Source organism: Octopus bimaculoides, chromosome 1 (assembly GCF_046866305.1).
Source record: "Octopus bimaculoides isolate indiv1 chromosome 1, ASM4686630v1, whole genome shotgun sequence".
NCBI lineage: Eukaryota > Metazoa > Mollusca > Cephalopoda > Octopoda > Octopodidae > Octopus > Octopus bimaculoides.
This window is the reverse complement of record NC_142928.1, coordinates 98,083,876-98,111,375: the sequence shown is the minus strand read 5'-3', so window position 1 is coordinate 98,111,375 and position 27,500 is coordinate 98,083,876. Positions and strand designations below refer to the sequence as shown.

The 27,500-nt window shown below is 36.1% G+C and overlaps 1 long non-coding RNA gene across 1 annotated transcript in view; it reads right to left on the bottom strand.

Annotated features, from left to right (window-relative positions):
• Positions 1 to 22,802, bottom strand: part of LOC149137638 (uncharacterized) — a 45,329-nt gene extending 22,527 nt beyond the window's left edge. The window contains exons 1-2 of the long non-coding RNA XR_016238806.1: positions 22,705 to 22,802; positions 16,459 to 16,538 (exon numbers count right to left, since the gene is read on the bottom strand). This is a non-coding gene — a long non-coding RNA (uncharacterized LOC149137638). The remainder of the gene's footprint in view (positions 1 to 16,458; positions 16,539 to 22,704) is intronic.
• Between the last annotated feature and the right edge of the window lie 4,698 nt (positions 22,803 to 27,500).

Below are 27,500 nucleotides of genomic sequence, written 5' to 3'. Positions count from 1 at the left end.
CTCTACAATCAGTACATACAGAAGAGACGAGATTGGATAACATTGACGGACCGAGCACATGAAACTGAAAGGCTCTTATTGGTACTTATTCATCCTAACCATTGCGCAGATTTTGCTATACATTGCAGCGATCGGTCCACGAAAGACATGAACAAAACTTCGATAAAGTCAACAACCAAATATTGGTAGTCAACACTATCGAATACTTTTGATCTAAATTGAAGAGGGTCCCATGCCAGCTTCTTTACCCATCCTCTCTATGATGTATCGCATGAAATGGAGGCTGTCGTGAATAGATCTATTCGGGATGGCGCAAAAATGTGCCATCCTTTTCGTTAATACATTGGATAAAGCTTCTAAATCATAGACCGAATATTATTATTGTAAACCTTCCTGTTTGGTTCCTTTCTCAGCAATTCCGCTCCTCCTCGACTCGCAAAACTGAGGATACTCCTGTTCCGTTGCCAGTTGCAGTAAACGTTTACTAAAAGGTCTCCAAACAAGTCTGGCATGTAAAAGTAAAGCTGATAGAGTAGATCATCCAAACCAGGCGATTTGCTCACCGTGTAGCCAATCATTGCATTCGTATTTCTGCAGCTGCTATAAGCATTCCATAATATAACGCTTCTCTCACTGCGAGACGTGGCACTGAAGTTCATTTTAAGATCCGGCCCGCTACCCGACCCGATCGAAGTGCTGCTGAAAAACCATTTACATCTCTGTTCCGAGTAACAAACACACATCAAGGTCCATCAAAGATCGAACAGTGGCTTTGTTGCTACATTGCCACTCGGATGCAGTAGATGTCTTTCGCTCTTTCGTTTCTTAGAGCTCACGTCTTATCTCTAACAACGCAGCCTTCGTCCTTGAAGTTCAAGAATTGGCCAAAGACCAATTTCACCTCAAACACATTGACTGTGATGCCTTTTCTGAGTTCTCCTCTTTATGTTTCAGACTAGATCTCCCTCTAGTCTATTTTTTATATCGTTATTTCCTTACTAAATTTTATTGGTTCTACTTTAATCCCAATTTTCCAAGCGTAACACAATTTGTTATTGACTGTTGCCCCCGTCAACGACTGCTTAACTATTCTGCTAAACCGGTTCCTATAAGCTTGGTGCGCTGGAAGCGACAGGTACAGCTTCCAGTAACAGAGTTCCTGCCTACAGACCCTATCTGGGTCGACAGTACAAATCACAAACTTGTGGCCTGTGTAAAGGACAATTTTGAATTGTGGACAACCTACGATATCCCTATCTACTGGTCTGTAGAATACTCTATCTAAATACGATCTGAATTACTCGGTGCGGTTAGTCCATATCTACATTGACACATTCGGGAAATCCAGTCGTTGCCTGTCAGATAATTGGAAACCTCTAAGTAGATTTGTGAGGCTTTTGCATCATCCGTTTTCTATCAGGTAGCAACACACAGTCAATTGTGCATCCAAGAAACTATTTTAATCTCCCTCAGGGACTAAGGCGCAGGATGTTCCCAGGAAACACTCCAAACGCCCAAAGAAATCTGGTTTCTTGGCCCCAGTTGTGAGCGGGGAACTCACAAATCAGAAATTCTAGTCTCGATGATGGCTACTTAGTAGTAGTAGTAGTAGTAGTAGTAGTAGTAGTAGTAGTAGTAGTAGTAGTAGTGGTGGTGGTGCTGGTGCTGGTGCTGGTGCTGGTGGGGATTTGTTTAGTTATACGGCTAAGATGTTTGCAAATTAAAGAATGGAGTCCACGAGTTTGGATGCTGGTAAGTTATTTTTATTTCAAAGGTTACTTATGACTTGCAAGATGTTTTATCTAAAGTCCAACAATAACTGATCCCCAGATCATCAGAGTACAAGATGTAATCAATTGTATACATGTGTACGTATAGACACTTACATATATATGTGCGCATGTATAGATATGTGTATTATAAATATGTGTATTATATATATATATATATATACACATATACATGTACGTATGTATTTTATATATGTATATATATTTTATATATTCGTATTATATGTGTGTATGTGCTCGCGCGTGTGTGTGCTTGTATGTATATTTTATAAATTTGCATTATTTATATATATATATGCATGTATTTTATATAATGTATATCTTATATATTTGTATTATATATAAACATGAAATATATAAGTAGTATGTGTATATACATATGTGTAATGTGTACGTATTATGTTTATATATATATATATATATATATATATATATATATATATATATATATATATATATATGTATGTATATATGCATACACGCACACGCACACGCACACACGCACACGTACACACATACATATATATTTAAAAAAAAAGGAGAAAATGCTTTGACAACTTTATCATGAATGAAAGGAGTAAAATACATACACACTCATCAGAATATGCTACCAGTCAGAATTGTTTAAGACTATTTAGTCTTCCAATAAGAAAAGAGAAAATAAATTGAATTAAATTATTGTTTTATGATAGCAGTTTTGAAAGTTCAGATGTTTTCTTACAAAATTCACATGGTAAAGGTCGTTAGTCTCCTTTTAATGATTGGTAGGTCATAATAGTATTAGTACCAGTGACAGCAGTCGATTGTTCTTTCTGACAATATTGATAATAAGTAGTGGTTCGTAATGATGGGAGAGGTTGTACAGGGGTAGTGGCAGTGATAGTAACAGCAATGGTAGTAATCGCAGAAGTAGTTGCTGTATCAGCCTCACAAGTAGACGCAATAATAGCAGCAACGACAGTTTAAGCAACAGCTGTAATAGTAGTGGTTAAAATGATTGAAGTCGTAGATGTGGTGAGAGAGTTTTTTCCCTCTCCCTCAGTAGCATGAATGGGAGTAAGAAAGAGTCTTCAAGTTTTTACAGTAATTTTCTGGTACAGAGTAATCGTTTGACAACCCAAATTTGCAACGGATGGGGCTGCTTTTGTCCCCATTGTGGCCCCGAATTTTTATCAGTAAAAGTAGTCATTAAGCATAAGATAGTTATTCTCTAGAATGAGTTTTAGTCCTTCTATGGTTAATTCTTTTTCTATGCGTTATGGTAGTTCAGCTGCATAACTATCCAACCACAATGAAGTGATTTCAATTTTAAGTTATGGGGGATATTTTTATAAAGATTCACTACGTCGAAAGATACAAACAGAATTTTTTTCATGACTGTATTTAAAAGGTAATTCAGCATATATAAATCGTCTATCATATGTTTGAGAAATGATTTGAGAAGAATGTCTAAAAAGTTATCCAGACGGTGAGTTTCACACGCTGGACCAGCTATTACTGGTCTGAATTTCAGATTATTTGGCGAGAAAACATTAATGTAAATACCCGTAGTTGCTTTACATAATCCACGTATGTTTTCATTTTTGTGAATTTTTGACATGCCATTGAAAAACCAAGATTTACATTTAAAATTTTGTAATAGAGTGGTATACTTTGTCGGTCAATCCTCTTCAGTTTACCTTTTTTTGATATCCTATTTTTATTGATTGTAGTTTTATTGGATATATTGTCTTCTAACATAGATAACTCAAGATTTTTGTAGTATTCTTTATCCTTCAGAACTACTTCATCTCCTTTATCAGTGGTTTTGACTGTTATTTTTTAATAATTTTTTAGACTTCTTTATGTTGTCACATTCACTCTCACTGAAGTTTAATTTGTGATTTTGTTTGTGCGTACATTCATACGGATAATTTAGAATGTAACCACAGAATCCATCAAATGGTTTGTAAGCACTTTTTGGTAGTGAATGCTTACATACATATAAACATAATTTTATTCCAATAGATATTAATGCTCACATATATTGTATTATTCGCATATTTATTATACCTCTCTTTTTTTATATATAATATTATGTATTATTAACGAATTTTCGTCATAGACCTAAGATCCTTTAAATTAGTAAAAGACACATTTTAAGATTCATCGGTATATTTACATTTCAAACAGAATTTCTTTTGTGGCGGTAGGCGAAAAAGCCGCACCTCATTTAAATTGTTTCGAACGCTCCACATCACACAAAAAGAATCCGATTGGTATTGCGATATGTGTCGCAACTAAAGGTTTATACACATAGCAAAAGTCCTCAATACGATTCATAATGCGGTTTGTAAAAGGAATTATAAAGCTCCATCAATTGCTCAGAATTATTAGTATTAAACCAAAAAGATTGCTCAAGGTCTGACCGATAATATTCTATCAATGTGAAGTGGTATCAGTGACATGGAGGTAGTTCTACTACAAAATACGGTAATACTTAATGACTTTTATTAAATAGTAGTTATTATTCCATATATAATTAGGGCCACGGGAAGTGTTAGCACACCGGGCAAAATGCTTGGCGGTATTTCATCCGTCTTTACGTTCTGAGTTCAAATTCCTCCGAGGTCGTCTTTGCTTTTCATCCTTTCGCAATCGATAAATTAGGTACCAGTGAAACACTGGGTCGATGTAATCAACTAGTTCCCTCCCCCACATTTTAGGCCTTGTGCCTATAGTAGAAAGGATTATTGCATGTATTATTGGGGCGACGAAAGGCGGTGACTGGTAGAATCTTTAAGTCGTCGGGCAAAATACTTAGTGCTATTTCGTTTGTCTTTACGTTCTGAGTTTAAATTCCACCGAAGTAGATTTCGATTATATCGGAAGTTGTGGTGAAATATTTTTTCGATGGTGAAGTGAGAAGTTTTGGAGAATTCACATGAGTTAGCTTTGTTTTCTCATAACTTTCAGAACATGGGTAATTTTTTTATGAAATTTTGTACAAATACTTATCAGAGTGTGTAAATTACGATTACATCGGACTTTAATGTGAAAAAATTGGTGGGCTCGTATACATGCATAATGACACGCATCACCTATATCTACAAAATGAAACTTGAAATTTCAAAAAAATCGTGACGTGTGTCAGTATGTTTATGTACGAATCTATCAATTTTCTTTTTCATATTCAATACCGACATATTCCATACATTCATATTAAATACCGATATATTCCGGATATGAGGAAACAAAGCCGACTCGTATGAATTTTCCGAAACTCCTCACTCCACCTTCGGTAAAAAATATATAATCGAAATCTACATTATCTGAAGCGTTTTTGTAGAAAATTTTATTTTAAAAAATGTATTTTTCTAAAAGTTATGAGGAAACGAAGTCGGTGGGGAAAATTGTGTAGGAATGACGAATTAGGACGGTACCAAGTGATACAAATTAACCATTTAAAATTAAAAAATGATCCAATTTCCACAACGTTATCTGACTTGACTATAAAAAAAAAGTGCAAGTAGGCCTTACTTTCAATCAAGTAAGAACAACTTCCTCGCAGCTATCGTTCAATCAGGAAACTCCAGAATTCAAAAAATCATCGGATATACAGAACATACAGGCAAAAAGAAAAAAAAAGGGAAATTGCAAGGAAAGACTTAACAAAAACATTGTAAACTTTGAGGTTCTCGGCTAAATATTTTGTACAATAAAATCCTAAGGTAAACACCAAAATAACAAAATTTTATTAGCTGATCGGTTTTCGAATATTTTTGATTAAATATACTTCCGCTGAAGTTATGCATAATGTTTAATAAAATGTTCTGAATATGATAAGTTATCTGACTCGTAATTCTTCAATAATTGCAGTCCATTGTCTAAGCTCATTGTCATAAAAATCTTTAACATAAATAATGTTATCAAAATAATAATATAAAGAAAAAAACATTTATAAAAATGTAGAATTTCTATGGATCCTGCTAGTTATAATAATAATAATAATAATAACAACAACAACAACAACAACAACAACAACAACAATAATAATAATAATAATAATAATAATAACGCTGATGATAATGATGATGAGGATGATGATAATAATAATAATAATAATAATAATAATAATAATAATAATAATAATAATAATAATAATAATAATAATAACGCTGATAATGATGAAGATGATGATGATGATGATGATGATAATAATAATAATAATAATAATAATGGTAATAATAATAATAATAATGGTAATAATTCACACATATGGCTTCGAAGGATTAGAAAGGAGGAAATAAATAAATAAAAATCAGATAAATAACGATAATAAAAAATTAAAGAGAAGTGATTGCCAGAGTTAATAAATCCATATAGAAGTGAATAAGATTTAGCAAAGTCCATGTTAAACTGAATTAATCATATTGTTAAACGATGCTGACATTCAGGAATCTTACAGTTCTATGTGCCGACTCTATCGATTAGCGGCTAAAACTTTAAACTATGCGCTGTGTGTAATTGGAGAATTTAATTTACTCGTCGTCTGCAGTTTGCTTGCTTTACATGAAATGATAGTGCGTCTCTTTACTGCTCCGTTAATCGTCTTTCTATTCGTCGTTAACAATAAACCACTAAGCTACTATTATCACTATTGTCATATCACCAACGAAACAACACTAAACCACTGCATGGTTAAATTTTAGACTACAGGTGTGGCTGTGTGGTAAGAAGCCAGCGGTGAGCTGGCAGAAACGTTAGCACGCCGGGCGAAATGCTTAGCGGTATTTCGTCTGCCGTTACGTTCTAAGGTCAAATTCTGCCGAGGTCGACTTTGCCTTTCATCCTTTCGGGGTCGATAAATTAAGTACCAGTTACACACTGGGGTCGATGTAATCGCCTTAATCTCTTTGTCTGTCCTTGTTTGTCCCCTCTATGTTTCGCCCCCTGTGGGCAATAAAGAAATAAGAAGCTTACTTCCCAACCACATGGTTCCGAGTTCAGTCCCACAGCGTGGCACCTTGGGAAAGTGTCTTCTACAGCCTCGAGATTTGTGAGTGGATTTGGTAGACGGAAGCTGAAAGAAGCCCGTCGTGTGTGTGTATCTTTGTGTCTATGTTTGTCCTCCCACCACCACCTGACAACTGGTGTTGGTGTGTTTACGCCCCCGTAACTTAGCGGTTTGACAAAAGAAACCGACGGAATAAGTACTAGGCTTTAAAATAAGTCCTGGTATCGATTTGTTCGACTAAAACACTCTAGGATGGTGCTCCAGCATAGCCGCAGTCAAATGACTGAAACAAGTAAAATAAATAAAGTAAAAGAAAGAAATGCCATCTAAATCAATCGTGAACAACCTGTGGACCGCCGGACTGTCTGAGTGGCACGCCTAACGTAAAAATTATTTTCAGTTTTCAACTCGCCTGATGATAAGTCATTATTCATGGGACCCGCTTCTCGAAAATGGTCGCCCATACCTGATCTAGTTAATCAATTTCTACTTAATCTCACCGTGAATGGATCTGGTAGACGGCAACTGAAAGAAGCTCATCGTGTGTGTGTGTGTGTGTGTGTGTGTGTGTGTGTGTGTGTGTGTGTGTGTGAGTGTGTGTGTGTGTGTGTGTGTGAGTGTGTGTGCATAGAGTGTTAGGTGTGATGTACAGAATTGAATATTGAGAAAGAAGTCGTCAGAATTTTGGAAAAAAATCCTTTTATTTCTTCATTATTATTAACGCTTTCGTTCCTCTCTAGAACTTGTCAAATACTATATATATATATATATTCTTTTATTCTTTTATTTGTTTCAGTCATTTGACTGCGGCCATGCTAAAGCATCGCCTTTAGTCGAACAAATCGACACCAGGACTTATTTATTGTAAGCCTAGTACTTATTCTATCGGTCTCTTTTGCCGACTTGCTAAGTTACGGAGACTTGAACACACCAACATCGGCGATGGTGAGGAAATACAGATTAACAAGCATGCACACACATACATACATATATATATATATACATATATATATATATATATATATATATATATATATATATATATATATATATATTTATATATATGTATATATATATATATCTGTAAAAATATGTGACACTTATTCAGTAGCCATAATAAACCTCCGAGTTTCCGATGCCCGGGCGGTGTTCCGTTCCGGTAATCTCTTCAGTTATCCAACTACCGGATATTCTACCCGAATAACGGTTTTTCAAATAGAATCTCCGGTAGTTGGATAACTGAAGAAATGACCGGAACGGAACACCGCCCGGGCATCGGAAACTCGGAGTTTTATCATGGCTACTGAATAAGCGTCACATATTTTTACAGATACATTCCTCTATTTTCATAATATCGAGGTTTCTTTCTTTCTTTTGTTGCCACTCCTGCCATATATATATATATATATATATATATATATATATATATATATATATATATATATATATATATATATATATATACGACGTGCTTCTTTCAGTTTCCGTCTACCAAATCCACTCACAAGGCTTCGGTCGGCCCGATGCTATAGTAGAAGACACATGCCCAAGGTGCCACGCAGTGGGACTGAACCTGGAACTATGTGGTTGGTAAGCAAGCTACTTACCACACAGTCATTCCTGCGCCTATATATATATATATATATATATATATATATATATATATATATATATATATATATATATATATATATATATATATATTTGTAATATAATATGCGACAATTATTCGGTTGCCATAATAAAACTCCGAGTTTCGGATGTCGGGGCGGAAACCTGCACCGGCATCACTTCTTTTATCGAGACAATTAAAATATGCTATGAAAATGACTGTTGAACAAAGGGAAATTACTATGTAAATGACCGTTATTAAGACAAAAGAGCTATTGGAATGTCTTAATAACGGTCATTTACACAGTAATTTCCCTTTGTTTAACGCTCATTTTCATAGCATATTTTAATTGTCTCGATAAATGAAGAGATGCCGATGCAGGTTTCCCTCCCGACATCCGAAACTCGGAGTTTTATTATGGCAACCGAGTAATTTTCACATATTATATAACAAATAAATTCCTCTATTTACATAATATCGAGGTCTTTTTCATTCTTTTGTTGTCTTACCATTACTATTAATATATACTCTTTTACTCTTTTACTCTTTTACTTGTTTCAGGCACTTGACTGCAACCATGCTGGAGCACCGCCTTGAGTCGAGCAAATCGACCCCAGGACTTATTCTTTGGATGCCTAGTACTTATTCTATCGGTCTCTTTTGCCGAACCGCTAAGTTACGAGGACATAAGCACACCAGCATCGGTTGTCAAGCGATGTTGGGGGAACAAACACAGACACACAAACATATACCCACACATACATATATATATATATATATATATATATATATATATATATATATATATATATATATATATATATACATATATACGACAGGCTTCTTTCAGTTTGCGTCTACCAAATCCACTCACAAGGCTTTGGTTGGCCCGAGGCTATAGTAGAAGACACTTGCCGAAGATGCCACGCAGTGGAAATGAACCCGGAACCATGTGGTTAGTAAGCAAGCTACTTACCACACAGCCACTCCTATATATGTGTGTGTGTGTGTGTGTGTGTGTGTGTGTGTGTGTGTCTGTCTGTCTGTCTGCCTCTGTGTGTGTGTGTGTGTGTGTGTGTGTGTGTGTGTGTCTTCGTGTTTGTGTTTGTCCCCTTAACTTAGTGGTTTGGCAAAAAAGGCCGGTAGAATAAGTACCAGGCTTAAAGATAAGTACTGGGATCGATTCATTCTACTAAAAATTCAAGGCAGTGCCCCCAGTATAGCCGCAGTCTAATGACTGAAACAAGTAATAGAATGAAAGAAAAACTGTCGCTGCCATTACAAACACTGGTCACTCTCACCACCATCTCAGCCATCTCGACCTCAACCAGCAATGCCACAACCAGCAACGCCACAACCACTATCGCCACTACCAACACGGCAATTAAAACCGTTATATTATCACATCAATTATTGCTATCAAAACCATTAAATCCCTTTATGGCTAACCCTGCAACCATCATTAAATTTCTATATGGCTAACCCTCTCACTATCACCACTACTGAACCTCTATGAGGTTAGCTCTCCCACCGTTACTGCCACCACCCACACTAAATTTCTCTAAGGCAAAACCTACCGCCACCACCAAATATTTATTCAGCTAACACCATCTCTACCACCACTGCCAACACAACCACTGCCAACACCACCACTGCTATCTCAACTATCACCATTAACAATACCACCAATAACACCACTTCCAACGCCACCGCTAAATCTTTATATGGTCAACTGTCACACCATCAGCACTGGCATTCTTTATCTAAACCAATATCACTACTACTACAACAACTACTACTACTACTACTATTAGTAATAGTAGTAGTAGTAGTAGTAGTAGTAGTAGTAGTAGTAGTAGTACTACTACTACTACTACTACTATTAGTAGTAGTAGTAGTAGTAGTATTAGTAGTAGTAGTAGTAGTAGTAGTGGTGGTGGTGGTAGCACAACAAGCACTACAGCTGAAATATCACGACTATTATCACAACAAAATAACTAGCGTACTATCTTAACTACTATTTGCATCAACCACTCCCCAACACTCGTATCACACTATAATACCACTACACCGCCACTGCTTGTAACTACCACCACACCACAACCACCACCACCCTAACTATACTACTGCTACTACTACTGTACTACTGCTGCGGCTACTACTACTACTACTACTACTACTACTACTACTACTACTACTACTACTACTACTACTGCAGTTGCTGCTGTAAGCCATATTAACGCTATCATATCTCTACCGTTACTATCATCAATCACGAAAACCCATGGACTGGTTAGTAGCAGTAAATGGGTCTCCGTCAGTTTCGACGATAAAACGTTTTCTCAGCTAACTGATTTTCATGCTCATTGAACTGGCGTCTATGTGACTGATGTACACTGAAACAGCGTGACACAGTGTGTTTGTCAAGGCTGGAGTTTTGAAATGTATGTATAATCCATCTGACAAGGTTTTACATAGTTTCCGTCAACTTGATACCATTCACACGGGTTGGGCTTAACCTAGGCTATGGTGAAAAGGGAAAAGGAAAAAAGCCCTAGCCCAACAAGCCACCTAGTAGGATCAAACCCGGACCTTGCGATTGACAAACGACGTTCTGAGACATTTGGTCATGCTGTGTCAGAAGGCAACATATACCATTTGCGAGTGTGCTTTAACCTGCCCTCCCGGCGTGACCTGCTTGAAATAGCAGTCAAAACTTCCTCAAATCACATTTTCATTGTTTTGGAGAAGGGATAAATGGAATAATGTGGTTCTTGGTTCCCATGCACATACGAATAAAGCAGAATAGTCACGGTCGGTATGTGTATGATCAGGACTCTCTTTGCAGCACCACAGGGTCCCAGGACAAACCAATGTGTTTATTTGTTGACAGCAAAATACAGGCATATACAGATTTGAATTGGGCCCTTAGACCAATGAGGAGCTCGGATCACTGACCAATGTCTTAAACCCATGCCTTATGACGGCTCTGCTTCTGGTCGGAGGTCTGCTCTATCAGAGCTGACCTGGGGCTAAAGAAAACTACAACAACAATCCCTACTATTATCACTATTACTTCCCTACTACTACTACTACTACTACTAATAATAATAATAATAATAATAATAATAATAATAATTTCATTACTACTACTACTACTACTACTACTACTACTACTACTACTACTACTACTACTACTACTACTACCACGACTACTAGCACTATTACTACTACCATTACTACGACATCGACGACCATAACAACGACGACGACCACTGCAACTACCACTGCAACTACTACTAGTACTACTACTACTGCTACTGATGTTGCTGCTACTACTACTACTACCACTATTACAACTACTATTACAATGATCATCATCACCACAGCTACTATTAGCAACACCATGCTCCCATTAATTTCGACAGACAACGCCACTGCTATCAAAACGCCACCACCACCACCACCACAACGCCCCCAACATTACAACACCACCACCACCACCACAACGCCCCCAACATTACAACTCCTCCACCACCACCACCACAACGCCCCCAACATTACAACTCCACCACCACCACCACAACGCCCCCAACATTACAACGCCCCCAACATTACAACTCCACCACCACCACCACAACGCCCCCAACATTACAACTCCACCACCACCACCACAACGCCCCCAACATTACAACTCCACCACCACCACCACAACGCCCCCAACATTACAACTCCACCACCACCACCACAACGCCCCCAACATTACAACTCCACCACCACCACCACAACGCCCCCAACATTACAACTCCACCACCACCACCACAACGCCCCCAACATTACAACTCCACCACCACCACCACAACGCCCCCAACATTACAACACCACCACCACCTCCACCACAACGCCCCCAACATTACAACTCCACCACCACCACCACAACGCCCCCAACATTACAACTCCACCACCACCACCACAACGCCCCCAACATTACAACTCCACCACCACCACCACAACGCCCCCAACATTACAACTCCACCACCACCACCACCACAACGCCCCCAACATTACAACTCCACCACCACCACCACAACGCCCCCAACATTACAACTCCACCACCACCACCACTAGTTATAAGCAGTATTACGACTTCAAATGTATCGCAATGACTTAAGATTTCAATCAAAGATCAGAAAACGAATTCTAACGAAATTAGACATATCTACATATATGTGCGTGTTTGGAAAGGTGGGGAGAGAGTGGACGCGTGAGAATGTGCGTGGATGTCTGGGGGAGGGGGTATGTATGCTTGTATGCACGATTTTATGTATAAATGTATGTATACAAATGTTTGTGTGTATGTTTGTAAGTATGTATGTATATATAAATGTACGTATGTATGTATTTGTTTGCATGTATGTATAAATATATGCATGCATGCACGTATGCATGTACGTGTTTATATGTATATATGTATGTGTTTGTGTATGTATGTAGGTATGTATGTATGTATGTATGTATGCATGTATGTATATGTGCGTGTTAGTCTCTGTATATGTGGTATATGTGGAACTATGTTTTAAGAATTATTGCATGTGCGAATGTGTGATGGTGAGAGAGATGTATGTATGTGTGCGTGTGTGATTGTTTAAACATGTGTGTGTGTGTGTATGTGTGTGTGTGTGTGTGTGCATATATAAGTTTACAATGGTGTGAACGATGCATTTACATAAATATGTGTGTATCTGTTTATGAGTGTTTGCATGCATGAATGTGTATATTTGTGTTGATCTAGTATTCTAAATGTTTGTGCTGTATATACGCGTGAAAGTGATTGCGCATGTGTGTATGCGTGTGTATGCATATGTGTATGTATGCCTGTTTGAATCTCTGCATATGGGTATATAAGCGGTAACTGTATGACTGTATATCTGATGTGTGTGTGTATGTGCGTGTGTGTGAATGCATGTGTGTGTGTGTTTGTATGTGAGTGTTCACAAAGGATATTTCTTTGTATACGTGTACTTATAAGTGTGTACATGTATATTTTAAAGTATGTTTGTATGTATGTATGTATGTATGTATGCATGTGTGTATGTGTGTATGTATGTATGTTGGCCACGAGGTGGCACTGTCATTGTAATTCAATGAAATTCCAAGCAATGTGTTATGTCAGATGATACATCTCAAAGCATATAGCGCTAACTACATCATCAGTTCAATCCTCACCTTTCCTCTCTTTCTCCGTCCAACGGCAGCTATAGAAATGGCACCAGATAAAACCGCACGAAACGATCATAGATTTATTCAGCCGCCAAATCTGCCCACTTTCACTAAAGAATTGCCACTTCTATTCAGCCATCTTCGATTTAATACATAATTTTACCGAAACCGTGAAAGATACCGAAACATTTTTCGATAAACTATTATCACCTTGACCTGGCTAATCGATTTTTTAAACTTTTTCTTGTATTTTTAAATATTATTTTAAGTGAAAAGACCAGTGCGTTGTCACATTGTCAAGTAGTAGAGCTTTTCGGTGAGGTCCGGGTAGGTGAATAAGTGTGAGAGAGATTGGAAAATAAAGTGTCTGGAAAATGTGAAATTCCAATCATTCTCGATAAATGGCTAGCGACTAGAAAACAAAGAGTAAAAACTATCGAAAAATACGTGTTTATATTATTGATGTAAACATGGTCTGTTTGTTAAAGTTCCGGACTTTAGATTCGTGGGAAACAGGTTCAATTCTGCTCATAATAACATCTGAGGTTGGATCGTGTCATACGGAAAGGAAGCAAGTATGAATGGGTAAGGAAAAGTTTCAACAGAGATAGAATAATTTTCTAATATTTTATGAAAATTCAATTATTTATGTCTCACCCCTTTCTCCTTAAACACATAATTTCTGGGAGATGAAAACGGGAAAACAATTTATGTTATTCTGTGTTTTGACACCAATGCCTGTCAGAACAAGAACAGCAGTTAGAGTTTGGTTTACATTTTGCATAACAAACTATAGAAGAAAACTAAAAACTTCGTTCCCAAACCACCTTCATTATATTTATTGAATAAACTTTGTATATATATATTTATATATATGCGGGGTGGGATATTTGAAGAGCATACTAATTTAAAAAATAATAATCTGTTACGAAATTCAGATATCATATTGGCGGTAGCAGGGCAAGGCGTAGGCATGGCTGTGAGGTTAAGAAGCGTAGTTTCGGGTTCAGTTCCACTGCGTGGCAGTCTCTTCTACTATAGTCGCGAGCCTTGTGAACTAATTTGGAACACAGAAACTGTGTAAAACCCCTAAGAAGCTTGCATCCCAACCACATGGTTCCGGGTTCAGACTCACTGCGTAGCACCTTGAGCAAGTATCTTCTACTATAGCCTCGGGCCGACCAAAGACTTGTAAGTAGATTTGGTTGGCGGAAACTGAAAGAAGCCGTTCGTATATATATATATATATATATATATATATATATATATATATATATATAAAACCTTACAGCCATGCCTACGCCTCGCCCTGCCACCGCCAATATGATATCTGAATTTCGTAACAGATTATTATTTTTTTAATTAGTATGCTCTTCAAATATCCCACCCCGTATATATATAAATATAAATATATATATATACAGAGTTTATTCAATAAATATAATGAAGGTGGTTTGGGAACGAAGTTGTTGAGGCTGTGGGCCTCAACAACTACATATCTAAAGCATTTTAGAGCACAGAGTAAAACACTTTGGCTCTCTGCCATCTGTGTTCAAATCCCATCAAGGTCAACATTACCTTCAGGGTCAATAAAAGAATCAGTCCATGGTGGTGGACTGAAGGAATTGTTAGTTTTAGACAAGATACCTTGGTCGACTTTGCCTTTCATCCTTTCCGGGTCGATCTAATCGACTGGCTCCCTCCCCAAAAATTTCGGGCCTTGTGCCTAGAGTAGAAAAGAATATTTGTCCAAGTAGTATTTGTTTGTTTCAAAGGACGATACAGCTTGACATCGGCATCGTTGAAAAATCAGATTTCGAAATCACTAACATTTTTTAAAAAGTAAATAGTGAACTTTGTCTTATGTATTAACTTCTAACTATATATACGCATACATAACGGAAGTAAATCGACACCCCATAAAACATCGTTCTATGTTTATTCTAGTTGATATTTTTTATTGACATTTTTATGTTTCAGGTTCTATATGTGACAGTTTAATCATGCCATGTACAAAAGAAGCCTTGGAACTGTCTGAATTTCAAAGATGCCGTATTGTAGGTCATTCTGAAGGTGGACATAGCGTAAAATCTCAGAAAACCTTAGGATCTCGCTTTCTACAGAGAAGGGAAGGAGTCCACATCGCCTCGTCCAGATCAACTAGTGCCATCTGACAGGACCCTTCTCTTTGCCAAGAGAATTGTGGAGGATAATCCTTGTTGCAACGCCTCTGACATAGCAGAGCAAGTTGATGTCAGTCACAGAACAGCTGTCAGATATCTCCACAAACCTGGCTACTATGGCAGAGCAGCAAGAAGGAAGTCACTTCTTCGACCATCAAGTGAAGAAAAGATTGGGCCAGTGAGATGATGGAGAAGCCACTAGCATTTTGGGACACTGCCATATTCTCTGATGTGTCCAGATTTGTACTTCCTAACAGTGGTTAGACTCTGTGATCAAGAATTTGATGTGAAAAGATTGCAGCCAACAATGAAATAAGGCAGCTATTCTGTGATGGTCTCGAGAGCAATTTGGAGCAATGGTTGATCACAGCTGGTAAAGTATGAGGGAAACATAAACTCAGATAAATATGTGTCCATATTGCGGAAAAGACTCCTTCCAATCTTCTCCAGTGGTGAAATAATTAAAGAGGACTATTTATTTATGGAAGATGGGGCTCCTTGTTACACGGCTAAAATGACCCAAGATTTGTTAGATGAGAACGGCATTAAAAAGCTTTCTTGGCCAAGCCAATCACCAGATATGAACCCTATTGGATACTTCTAGGACATAATGAACAGGACACTTCATAAAAAAAAAACAAGAAAGCGTCTACAAACCCAGATCTTTTGAGATTATTGCATGAAACTTGGCAAGAAATTCCGCAAGAAAATATTCGTCATCTGATCAGTTAGGGTCTCTGAAATGAGAATTGGAAAGGGCACGTCTACTAAATATCAAATATTCACATTATAACAATTAATAAATAATTTGAATGTATAACCACTAAGAAGAGATTGTTCTCAATAAAATTCAGCAAACATTATACATTCTGGCGTTTGCTGAATTTTCTTGAGAACAATCTTTTCTTAGTGATCAGACCATAGGTGGTCTTCTTCTAGCATAATGGATGTCCACTTAGTGATCATCCCTCTTATATGTATGTAATATAATTTTTCTGAATCTTCAGATTTTTCAATATGCTAGACCACTGGTTTTAAATTGATATTAATCAAATTAATATTCAATTTTTCACCCTTATTATTTAAATTGATATATATATGTATATATATATATATATATATATACACACATGTACATACATACATACATAGTAATAATAACAATAATCCTTGGATGGAATTTATAAATATTTTAATGCTTCGCTAAGCGAGTTTCCACAAATTACATGTCTCTTAAGATAACAGTCCATATTCCGTGGATGATTATAGTGTAGTCCATAGTATCCATAGGCATTGGGTTGATCATCTTCATGGAGTCATTTCTTCAGGTGGTATAGCATTAATGGGTGCTTAACCGAGGGTTCTTTATCCCTTTTGACTAGTGAGAAGGTTGATTGAGTTATGTGGGTATTTCTGTGTATTTGGTGGGGAGGAGAGGAAGGTTATGGAAAGAGAGGATGGAATGGCAGTTATATGGGGCTGGAGGTGTGCGTAGTGATGTTGGACCTAATTTGCTATTCAATCTGCAGAAGTCAAGGAGGGGTAGTACATTCTTTGGTTTGATCTCATTCAAGGCATGAGTATCTTCAATGAAGTCTGAAGCAGACAGGTCAACAGGTACAGTTACTACAGCTATCAGCTTGAATTCATTGTCTAAATTGATAAATCATATTTTTGCTTTGAATGAGACCAAACAAAGAGTGTACTACATCACCACACACACCTACATCAAAACGTTTCCATCACAGACATGACTGTGTGGTAAGAAGCTTGCTTCCCAACCACATGTTTCCGGGTTCAGTCCCACTGTGTGTCACCTTGGGCAAGTGTCTTCTACTATAGCCTCGGGCCGACCAAAACCTTGTGAGTGGATTTGGTAGAGGGAAACTAAAAGAAGACCCAATCGTACATATATGTATATGTTTGTGTGTCTGTGTTTGTCCCCACCACCATCGCCTAACAACCGATGTTGGTGTGTTTATGTCCCCGTAACCTAACGGTCGGCAAAAAGAGACCAATAGAATAAGTACTAGGCTTACAAAGAATAAGTCCTGGGGTCGATTTGTTCGACTAAAGGACTCCAGCATGGCCGCAGTCAGATGACTGAAAAAAATAAAAGTATATATATTTATATATACATATATGTGTGTATTTATACATACATCTATATATGTATGTATATATATATATATATATATATATATATATATATATATATATATATATATATATATATATATATATATATATATATATATATACATATATAGGTGTATGTATATATATATATATATATATATATATGGCAAATGAAAGACGGAAGATGGAATATATGAGAATTTATTATCAATCACGAAAATTGTTTATAAATACATACATACGTTTATACATACAAACATACATACATACATGTATACATACATACATGCATACATACATCCATCCATACATACATACATACATACACACATACATACATACATACATACATACATACATACATACATACATACATACATATGCATACATACATGCATGCATGCATACATACATGAGCAGAGATATGAAACACCACAGAATACATTAAATCATAAAATAAAATAAAATAAAATAAGCAGCGATAAAAAAAAAAAAGAAGTGTTTTTAATCAACGGATCAATAAATGATGACCCGAAGTAAACAATTGTTGAAAGCTATCGACAACAAACAATGCTAGTGTTTATCATGTATCTTAGGCGATGTTTATTATCAACATTGGCCCTCGCAGGAAGTTCACTCAGTTAAGTTATTGCTACTGTTGTTGTTGTTGCGTTTTCTATTATCGCAAATATTGTGGTTTTGGTACTGGTTGATGTTGTGCATTTTGTTATTGTATATATACATATATATTGTTTTCTTCTTCAATCGCCATTGATGATATTTCTACTATTGTTGTCCATGATGATGACGATGATGATGGTGATGATGATGATGATGATGATGATGATGATGATGATGATGATGATGATGATGATGATGATGATGACGACGACGGTGGTGATGGTGATGGTGGTGGTGATTTTTGTTGGAGTTTTTTTTTTCTTTGATTTTGTTTCTCAATATATTTATATTATTACAACTTTGACAATCTGACTTCAAGTGAAAATTATGACAAAAAAAAAATTGCTATCCTGTTTGAGAGAAGAAAGAGAGAGCGAGAGAGAGAGAGAGCGAGAGAGAGAGAGAGAGAGAGAGAGCGAGAGAGAGAGAGAGAGAGAGAGAGAGAGAGCGAGAGAGGAAGTGAGACAGAAACGCATTTCGTGCGTGTATGTGTGTGTGTGTGTGTGTGTGTGTGTGTGTGTATCTCTTCTTTAGCTTTGGGCGATTCCGACAAATTCCATCGAATGGAAATAATAGCAAGATTGATGTGGGATGGAAGGGGAGAGAATAATTGAAAATTTAATTGAAAAAAAAAACAAAAAAAAAAACAAGAGAATTATGAAAAGGAAAGAGGAAAGAAAGAAGGAATGATATGGAAGAAAATAAGAGAGAAACAAACGAACAAACAAACAAACAAACAAGCAACATCATTATACAAAGTAAATTTTGAAAGAAGGAAAAATGAAAACATTTTAATTAATTTAAACCTTATTAAATGGAAGTGTTATAAAATTTTTAAATACTTTTTTGATGGCTTTCAAACAGTGAAATATAAAAGAAGGAAGTGGTGGGCGGATCTGACGAAGAGTAGTAGTAGTAGTAGTAGTAGTAGTAGTAGTAGTAGTAGTAGTAGTAGTAGTAGTAGTAGTTGTAGTTGTAGTTGTAGTAGTTGTAGTAGTTAGGCAGCAGCAGCAGCAGTAGATGATAATGTAAAGGAAGAAAAAGGGGAATTACTATTACAAAATTACTACTACTACTGCTATAACAATAATTACTACTGCTACTACTACTAACAGCACCACCACTGTTACTGCTACTACTGCTCGTGTACTTTTCCTTCAGCGTTTGTTTTAAATTGTTAAGAAAAAAGACCAGTTTGACACATTCGACTATTGTGCTTCAAAGTGTTTTGAAATAGGCCTGTGCATTTGTTCAAAGTCTATGTGTGTGTGCGTGTGTGTGTGTGTGTGTGTGTGTGTGTGTGTGTGTGTGTGTGTGTGTGTGTGTGTGTGTGTGTGTGTGTGTGTGAATCTGTGTGTAACAAAAGCAAGATAAGTCCAAGAGACGTTCGCAGTTAATATTATTAGGTATACATAAATGTAAGCATATATATATATATATATATATATATATATATATATGTTGGAACTCTCTTAAACAAAATAATATATTCCTCTATACACAATCATACAAAAAAACCACCCTTTTTGTATTTATTTTTACTCGCATATATATATATATATATATATATATATATATATATATATATATATATATATATATATACTAGCAGTAATACCCGTCATTGATCGGGTAATTACTTTTGCTGTTTCTCGGGCCCCGAGAAGCTACAAAAATGGGTATATCATATAGGAGAGCTTTACGGAATCCCCTTGATTGCGATGACACTAAGAAGGCCACAGGTGAAGTGGAAGACCCATTTGTCACGATTTCTTTTGACATTTGAATAGGCCGTATGCCCAAGGAGAATTGAAAGATTCAGTTTCGAGTCTGAACCAGGATAAGATTACGACTACAGATTAAGGTTTGCTCGACCTGTATGTGTGTATTATATAAGAGGAATACATGTAATAATTGAAGTACAAAAAAGATGGATTTCATATACGAACTTCTGTTTGTTCTTCAAGTTGCAATCCAGCAACTTTTAGTGTTTAGTCCTAAGCTTTATTAATGCTCATGGCAAAAGAAAGTGGGATAGGAAACTGTAACGACTTAAACTGGAATGGAACATTAGATGGTATAACTGGTATGCAAGGAACGAAGACAGTGTTACCTTTACCACAACCAGTGTGAATATTTGCCTCAATGCAGTTCCTTATAGGTTTGTGCACAATTAGTGTTGTACCATTGCATAATTTTGTACAAACGAACAAACACAAACTAACAGAATCTCTCTGTTATATATGTATAATAATAATAATAATAATAATAATAATAATAATAATAATAATAATAATAATAATAATAATAATAATAATAACGCCAACACTATGGAATAACAACTGAAAAAAGATGGTATAAACACACGCCAGAAAAGGTCACAGAAAACGAGAAAGCAACCATACTCTGGGATATGCCAAAACACACAGATAGAGAAATTAAGGAAAATAGACCAGATATAGTTGTCAAAGATCATGAAGAAAAAAAATGCTTTCTAATTGATGTATCAATACCAGCAGATGACAACGTTTCCCTAGAAGAAATGGAAAAACTTTCAAAATACAAAGACCTGGAAATAGAGGTAACTCGAATGTGGAATCTAAGAACAGAAACAATTCCTATCATAGTAGGTGCCTTAGGTATAATAAAAAAATATTCAGACAAATACATAACAAAAACACCAGGACTTACAAATATATATAACATACAAGAAATTGCACTACTGGGCACTGCATACATCCTACGCAAAACACTTTCAATACAGTAACCATAAGAGCATCACAGCAAACAACAGCACATACCCAAGGTACACATAGCTGCGCTCGGTAGTGAAGAGAAAGCACGTTATAAAAATAAAACTACTGAACAATAATAATAATAATAATAATAATAATAATAGATAGATAGATAGATAGATAGATAGATAGATAGATAGATAGATAGATAGATAGATAGATAGATAGATATACATAATAGCTTCCCTTGAACCATTCACTTTCGTTTTGGTAGACAAACAAACGAACAAACACACAAACGTACAGAATCTCTCTCTGTTATATATATATATATATTGAGGATGTAATCATTAAAATGATTATATCAGTGGCTAGCGTATAAAAAACGACCATATCGGTGAAATTAATTTTTATGTATATAATTATAAAGATATAATTATAACTAAGGGCACTGAAATGCCAGCGCTTATGCGTTAGAAGTAGATGTCAAATACCTACAATCCACTCTAAATTTGTTCTCTATTTATAACCTAAGGTCGAATGCGAGGTAATGAGCAGATTTACAAAATTTCGGATAATCCTATATCTTAAGATTGCCTGCTCTATAATAAAGATTACTTTACACCCCTAAGCAGAGATATATCGACAATATATAAGCGAAAAATACATTTACATACCGATAAATTTTTGCGTATAGATACCAATATATACATGTCTTATCTTTTGGAGCAAGAATTGCCCTTTCACACAACCATTTATGTGAATTATAATTATTATTTAAGTCTGGAAATACCCTGTTCTTCAATTCAGGTGGGGAATTCACCATAATAGCAATATAAGCCAAATTGATATCACCATTCCCATCAAATGGTACTTTTCCATTTCCTAATTGGAGAAGCCAGGTTGAAAACTGTTCTGCACATTTGTCCCCATTGAAGGGGAATTTCTGTATTTTATTCCACGGGTGTGAAAACTTAATGCATGCTTTTATTTCATCAAATCTTGTTCGTCTCGGAATGATCGGTAATGCATGTCTGAAGTCTCCTGATAAAACTAATGTAACTCCACCCATAGATTTATTGTTGCCTCTTATGTCTTGTAAGGTCTTATCAACAGCTTCTATTGTACCTCTATGTGACATGGTGCATTCACCCCAAATGATCAAGTGGCATTGGCACAGCACTTCTGCTGAACCTGAAACTTTGCTCATTGGACTGTCATTTGTGACCAGGTTTAGCGGTAATTTAGAAGCAGAATGAGCTGTTCGTTCTCCTGGGAGAATGGTGGCAGCAAAATCGGACAATACTACAGCAACCGGAGAGAAACAATGTTATTACAAATGTTTTACCTGTACCACCAGGAGCATCAAGAAAGAAAATCCCTTCGCTATTTTCTCTGACGAAGTAATTTTATCATATGCACAGCGTTTTTCTGAAAGAATTTTTGGTTCATGTTCATTCACAAATGCAGCCAAATCTGTGATGTCATAATATGTCTCTCTTACTATCTCTCTTGAAGTTAAATCACTAATTTGACGGTTTGTTCTTGGCAGTCCAGAGCTATACTCTTGCAAATTTTTGCCTCCCATGGCCAAAAACTTGATCTTCAATTTCAATCAGTGGTTGATTAAAATTTGTTTCAGAGAACTAAATATTGATATCGGCGTTTGCCTGTTGAACTGCATACTTCAAGTCCTCAGCCATGTCCTCCCGGTGTTTCATCCAAAGCTGTAGGGGACTGCCAAGTTGACACATGTTCAGTATAATTGCAAAAAGGTTAGAGTTTCCTTGAAGAATCTGATACTGATGCTTCAGTCAATGCAACGTCCCAATGCTCATCATTTTCTAAATGGCCACCCTCTAGATGGACACTCAGATGAATGATGGCTCTTATGAATGGGAAAATTGAATATGCACCAAAAAGCCTCATTGGTACTGATGTATCTTCCTCTGTCATGCTGTGCAACTTCATCATTCTTATTCATCTGCTGACTGCCATTGTGCATAAGAGTGTCTGTTGCAGCATCTAAACTTTTGTTTATATATTTGCAAACGTACTTAAGAGTTAACAGAGTTGCAGAATTCAACATTGACTCTGGTTACCTGTACTCATCTTTGCTTCACTGTAGAATACTGATCATCTACATCTACCCCACCTCCTCTTGTAGAGAGAAAGAACATTGTTTTAAGAAACCTTTCTGAAAATTAAAATGGGGATTAAATGAAAAAATGGGTTACGTGAATATCTTCGCAAAAGTGATTGAAATAAATGACGATTGTGGAACGCTGCACGCACGCACGCACGCACGCACTCACACACACACACACACATACACAAACATACAGTATCAAAAATCAGATGAAATGGACGTGTGTGAGAGAGGAGAGCGACAGAGAGCGAGTAAAGGGGCGTGTTGTCATATATACGTACATGCATAATTAAATAAGCATACATCGTTTTTGTATGTATGTGCGTGTGTGTGTGCGTGAGAGAGAGAAAGAGAAAGTGAATACCACTTAGACATTACTGTTTTGCTCCCTCTCTGTCTCTATCTCTCACACACACACGCACACATACACACAAAAAAGATGCATGCTTATGTACTTATGTATGTACGTATACATGACAACACACCCCTTCACTCACTCTCTCTCACTCTCTCACACACACACATATATAGATATATACAAACGTACATACAAAAACACACGTGTGCATATGTGACTGACTGCAAATACATAGAGCTGAACACGGCGCGCAAAAGGTAAATAAATAAATTTTACGGAAATTAACGAAGTGTGCATGTTCAAGCGAAAGAACGCCCATATTTTTGGAGATGCCCCATGTTGAATTATACCGGGAGTTGACTTAGAGAAACGTTTTTAAAGAAGTGAATCATATATATAAAGCAATATTCGCCGTTCATGGCGAAAAAATTTCACAATTTTTTCGCCATGAACGGTTTGTATTTTTAAACCGAATGTAGTTTTCTGGTGTTATATTTATTTTTCCTGAAGATGTGTAAAAGAATTTTGATTTATTAAGTATCTTAATGAATTCTTTATACTGAAATATAAATTGAAGAAGATAAATATGTTCATTTAAATATATACGTTTTTCGTCGTAACTCCTTTATTATATATATATATATATATATATATATATATATATATATATATATATATATATATATATATATATATATATATATATATATATATATATATATATATATATATATATATATATATATACATATATTGATAGAAATGGTAAGACAACAAAAGAATGAAAGAGACCTCGATATTCTATAAATAGAGGAATTTATCTGTAACCGAATAATTGTCACATATATTTACACACGCACACACACACACACACACACACACACACACACACACACACACACACACACACACACACACACACATATATATATATATATATATATATATATAAGGGCAAAAGAAAAATATTTTCTATGCCAGTATGTTGAAAAATAGACTTTAGATCGTCTAAATATACAGCGTGTTGAAACGAGGAAATCAAGCTAACAGAAATTTTAAAATTCCGTTATGCCCGAATCGGACCGATTTTTCGATTAACCCAAAAGGATTCTTCCTTCATCAGCAAGAAACACGATAAAAATAAATGGAATACTTACATAAAGCCATGGAAAAAGCAGAGGCAAAGTTATGAGTACATTTAAGTTCCTCAAATATATCCAAACAAAGATTCTGTAGCAAGCATCAACACACGTGCAGTCGGTCAGGAAACTCACGTGTGTTGAGGCTTGTTGCAGAATTTCTGTTTGGATATATTTGGGCTACTTAAATGTACTCATGACTTTCCATCTGCTTTTTCCGCGGGTATATGTAAGTATTCCATTTATTCTTATCGTGTTCTTCGCTGACGAAGGAAGAATCCTTTTGGATTAATCCAGAAATCGGTCCGATTCGGGGATAACGGAATTTTTAAAAAATTATGTACGCTTGCTTTCCTGTCTGTGTATTTATAGTGAAAAATATTGTATGCGGTTAGACGATCTAAAGTCTATTTTTCAGCATATTGCATAGAAATTTTGTTTCTTTTGCCCTTATTTATAATAGTTTATAATTTTCACCCTAAAAGGTATTTTAATATACTGGCCTCTGATAAAATTTGCTTTTGAAAAAATGTTATCCTTATATTAGAAGTGTATATATATATCTACTAAATATGTGGAAAATCAGTGTGTGTTTGTTTGTGGCGTTGTCAGCTAACTCCTACATCGTTTCATTGATTTTGTTGAAACTTCACACGTGAGTGGAATTCATGTCTGGAAACCTCGTGACATACTTAGATTGTTGAAAAATTCGATAATACTACCCCTGGAAGTATTATCTTTATATCTATCTCATATAACTAATTTTTTAAACACCCAAGGGGAATAACCCATAGCACCTGCACTTACAGTTGTTAGTTTTTAGCGAAGCGATCAATATTTGATTCTCACGATCAGCGGACCTAATTCTGCATTTCACTAATCACAGTTTTCAAATGCTAAACCTTATTATTGAATTTTGTTGATGCATGTACACTTTCAATGCCCATAACTCCGATAATTCTGCATTTTTCCAGTTAAAAGTTTCCAATGACAGTACATAAATTTTTGACTCCAGATTCAGCGGACCTAATTCTGCATTTCACTAATCACAATTTTCAACTGCTAAATCTTATTATTGCATTTTCTTGATGCATGTACACTTTCAATGCCCATAACTCCGATAATTCTGTATTTTTCCAGTTAAAATTTTTCGATGACAGTACATAACTACCAACTCGGGTGAATTTGCAGAATCCTTTTTTCTACATTATTTAGTCACTCAATAACAGTGGTAGTGCAGTTTTATTGTGCTGACTATAGTCTTGCTAATTAAACCCAGCTCATTCTAGTAAGGTTTATTGATTTGCACCTATTGTTTAGGGGAAATTGAATTTAGGATCTTGGCCTTTTCTTCTTTTAGATTTGGCTGCTATTTCCACTAGTAGGGGGTTAACATAGAAGCTCCCTTGTTGACTCATATTGCTGTTGTTCTTGATGCAGTTTTCATTCCCTTGTGTTTAATGATATTCTTGATATTGTTTTAATGGTTTAATTAGAAGACGAAAACAGCGCTCATGGTAATTTCTAGGACTTCCCCAAATCGTGAGAGGAAGCAAGGAAATTATATTCATTCGAGATCTATGCCGAATGTTTGTTACAGTGTGAACTCCATTAAATACAGATGATGATGTTGAACTGGACGTTAAATTAAGTACCCAAGATAAACCATAGTGAAGCTAACTCGTGACAAATATATTGTAGCTGCAACGATACCGTCTTTTATTAAAGATGTAGTGTGTCTAATGTATTCTTCCTTTAATTTGAAGTAGTAGATTGTTATTTGGTTGCTATTTTACCAAATATGTGCTTCTTTGTAGATTTGTAGGGACAATAGTTGTCGTTTTCTAATAACACCGCTGCCTTTATCATATCATATATACGAGATGGTGCTGAAAAATTCCTGGCTTTGGGTAAAAGAAATTAAAGACGGGTCAATTATGATTTTATTCGACATATTTCCTCTCAGATTCACACACTTACTGCAGTGGTCCTTCAGTTTTTCTAAATCCTTACAAAGAATTTGGAAGGTTTGGCCTACAGTCAGGCCTTAGGCGATATCCTTAAAGCCAGGAATTTTTCAACACCCACCACCCACACGTATGCGTGTATACACGTGTGTATACATGTATATATATATATATATGTGTGTGTGTGTGTGTGTGTGTGTGTGTGTGTGTGTTTGTATACACAATCACATACATATGTATGAATATAGATACATACATACATACAAATTCGTGTGTGTATGCACGTGCAGTGATACGTGTGTGCGTACATGATTGTAAGCGTGCATGTGTGTGCAGTGTATTTTCATTTGTACGCATGTGAGCTGCGCACTACTATTTCAAGAATCGCATGCGAATTGAACGTGCGAGTGCATGTGTGTATGAGGGTGTGTAGGTGTACTTTTTTGAATTTCATTAATGATATTAAATTATAATTAGAAAAATGTCAATTAAGCTCCTTGACAAACATGAACCCCAGCCTGATGCGAACAC